This window comes from Argentina silus (genome assembly GCF_951799395.1).
Source record: "Argentina silus genome assembly, chromosome: 9".
In the NCBI taxonomy this organism is placed as follows: Eukaryota; Metazoa; Chordata; class Actinopteri; order Argentiniformes; family Argentinidae; genus Argentina; species Argentina silus.
In genome coordinates, this window is record NC_139663.1 from 4,099,917 (window position 1) to 4,103,406 (window position 3,490).

At 52.5% G+C, this 3,490-nt stretch overlaps 1 pseudogene across 1 annotated transcript in view; it reads left to right on the forward strand.

Annotated features, from left to right (window-relative positions):
• Positions 1–2,679, forward strand: part of LOC310809431 (zinc finger protein GLIS2-like) — a 24,134-nt pseudogene extending 21,455 nt beyond the window's left edge. The window contains exons 4-7 of the transcript in view: positions 944–1,078; positions 1,302–1,436; positions 1,558–1,677; positions 1,939–2,679. The product of the transcript in view is annotated as a zinc finger protein GLIS2-like (transcript). The remainder of the gene's footprint in view (positions 1–943; positions 1,079–1,301; positions 1,437–1,557; positions 1,678–1,938) is intronic.
• Positions 2,680–3,490: the final 811 nt, after the last annotated feature.

A 3,490-nucleotide genomic window follows, 5' to 3' on the forward strand; every position in this document is an offset into this window, starting at 1 on the left:
ACTGGGTACTGGGAATGTCTAATTCCACCCATACACATTTCCAAAACCTCATCCTGTCTTTGTGAGCTTTGACATACTTCATAGGGTTATATATGTATGTATGTGTGTGTTTGTGTGTGTATGTGTGTGTGTGTGTGTGTGTGTGTGTGTGTGTGTGTGTGTTGTGTGTGTGTGTGTCACTTTTGTTCCCGCTGCGTTCCTGACTCATTGGTTGTTATGCCTCCTCGCCTTTTCTTCTCCGTGCTAATCTGCTGCTGTGGTGTGTACGAGTGTGACAGAGCATTAGCTCCAGCAGACACAGCTGAAGGAAACTCTCTTGACTCTAGAACACAGCTGGGGGCCTTGGAGAGGAGAGGAACTGTCAAGAGGGCGGGGGGGGGTTGGGGTAGGGGTTTTGTGAACACAGGAGGTTGATTGGGAGGGGATGCCACAGCGGGCAGGGAAACTGCTGGAGCTGAAGAGTCCTTCTCTACAAAGAAATGAGACTCACTCAGAGACTGCAGAGCACAGAGTCAGACCTTTCATTGCAGTACAACCGCCGCAGGGGAGGCTGGCTGGTGGTACAAATCGGAGGATGGGCTCATTTGAATGCGTGTGAATGGAATGAGGACGTGTGGTTGATTGATACTGTTCCTCATTCCATTCCATGCATCACAATGAGCCTGTCCTCATTCTACCTCCACTCGCCTCCCCAGCAGCACGCGCGCACACACACCACACACACACACAAACACACACACACACACACACCACACACACACACACACACACTCACACACACACACACACACACGATATGTGAAACAGCAATTCTAACCCCCTCATCCCCATTCGCCTCTCTCTCTCTCTCTCTCTCTCTCTCTCTCTCTCTCTCTCTCTCTCTCTCTCTCTCTCTCTCTCAGGAATCTCACATCCGTTACATAGAGGGTGGGTCTCCTCACAGGGCTTTCAATTCTTTGTGCCCATTGGTGGCACGGGACTCCACCTGCCATCCTCCATGTTCATTGGCCAACCCAGCGACAAGCGGGCGTCTCCTGATCTGTCGGCGGACGAACAGCTGGCCTGTCACTGGAAGAAGGTGAGTCACAGGAAGTGATGCAGAGACAGAAACAACTACTTTTGTCCATCTGTAGCCAGGGGTGATGACGATAACTAGAGAGACATTTACTCTCTCTCACCAAATATCAAGTCATCATATTTTATCTTTAACTAACTCTTTACTCCTCTCACTCTCTCTCCACCTTTCTCTCTCTCTCTCTCTTCTCTGTCTCCCCCCCCCCCCCCCCCCCTCTCTCCCCCAGTGCCATCTGCTCTTTGACTCCCTGCAAGACCTAGTGGACCATGTCAACGACTTCCACGTCAAGCCTGAAAAGGATTCTGGGTACTGCTGCCACTGGGATGGCTGTGCTCGCAAAGGGCGAGGCTTCAAACGCCAGGTGAGGAAGCTCGAGCGACAGCTGAGATATGAATGAGTGAGATTGTTAAGTATGTGGAGATGTTATACTCAAGTGTGTGTGTGTGTGTGTTTGTGTGTGTGTGTGTGTGTGTGTGTGTTAGGTACAAGATGCTAAATCCATATCCGCACTCACACCAATGAGAAGCCCCACCGCTGCCCCACCTGCAACAAGAGCTTCTCACGCCTGGAGAACCTCAAGATCCACAACCGTTCACACACAGGTCAGGAGGAACCTGCTGCACTGCTCCACACACACACACACACACACACACACACACACACACACACACACACACAGACACACATAGACACACACACAGACACATGCACGCACGCACGCACACACACACACACACCACACACACACACACACACACACACACACACACACACGCACGCGCACACACACAGACACACCTTCATGTTACACAATCACTTCATTATTGCATTCCCTAATTCCTATCAATGATTTTCTCCCCCAGGTGAGAAGCCGTACATCTGTCCGTACGAGGGCTGCAACAAGCGCTACTCCAACTCCAGCGACCGATTCAAGCACACACGCACGCACTACGTTGACAAGCCCTACTACTGCAAGATGGTGGCTGCCTGAAGCGCTACACAGACCCCCAGCTCCCTCGCAAGCACATCAAGGCCCACGGTCACTTTGTGGCCCAGGAGCAGACCTCGCCAGGCGGGGTGGGCTCCATGCTTAGGCGGGGCAGATGGGAGGATGGTGGGGGGAGTGGTGAAAGAGTCAGAGCTGTCCTACATGAGCGGAGCCCACATCATCATCCCCAATGCTGCGGCCGCCTCCTGGGGGCCACACTCTGCAGGGCCTGGGGGGCTCCATCCCCCTGTCCCCCCTCAGCCCCCGGCCCCTGGACCTCAGCACGCTGGGCTGTCCCAGCTCCCCTCCAGCTGGGCTGGGTGGCACCTCCATCCTGTCCTTCAGCAGCTCACCCCTGGGCCTGGCCAAGTCCCACCTGCTCTCCCCAGCCTTCCCACCTCTGCCCTGGGGCTGCACATGCTGCCCGTGTTGGGGTCTGCTGAGCGCAGGGCCCACAGCCGCCACCACCATGCCAAGGGGAAGGGCCGGGGGGAGGAGGGGGAAGACGAGCTCCCTGGGGCGTGCTGAACCTCTCTACGGGGGCCTCCCATGACCCTATGTCCTGGGTGGTCATCCCCCCGGCACCGTGGTGCTGAAGCCAGCTGTGGTCAACTGACACCCACACACACACACACACACACCCAACCCCACCCCCACCCCCCACACACATACACACACACATCATTCCAGAGGAGCTCAGGGGGGGCCAGGGGGATTGGGGGGTGGGGGGGGGGGTCAGAGGTGAGAGGTTGGCCCGCTGGTTAAAAAACAGTCCACACATTTCTGAGAAAAGGTAGACAATAGAGAAAGAGAGAGAGAGATGAGTGAAAAGAACCTCAGTCAACTCAACAAAACAGGCAATCAAAAAGTCTACACCTCAATTTGTATTCGGCAAGCTTTCTTTGTAACATTCTTTATCTGCAAACATTTGGGGACCAACAACTCCTTTCAGAAATATGTATAATTCATGTATTTTTTATCATAAGGCTTGAAAATAATGCAACCTGGCCCTCATCTCTTTTTAAAAAAATTAAATCTCTTATCTTGCTTTCTTCATTCCTACAGTATCGGTGGACAGGGTCCACTTCAATGGTAGGTCTTAATGCTCTGTGTCCTTTAAAGCCCCTGTTCATTTGTTAGAATTTCTAGAGACTGTTCTAATTGACAGTGTGCATAGTAGCCTAGCAGGGAGATAGACACACTAAGGAACACGGAATGACGCACTCACTGCTAGGCTAACAGTACACAGTAACTTTTTATCTTCTGCTTAACTATTTCAGCCAGAGGGCTGTGAACACAATCAAGTCAAACTGGTTTAGATGGGGACCATAAAGTCATGGTTTATGGGAATAGACTGCATCTGCTTAAGACAATGACGAAGCTCCTGTAGGACAGTCAGAGTGACGACCGTACACACTAGTCTACCC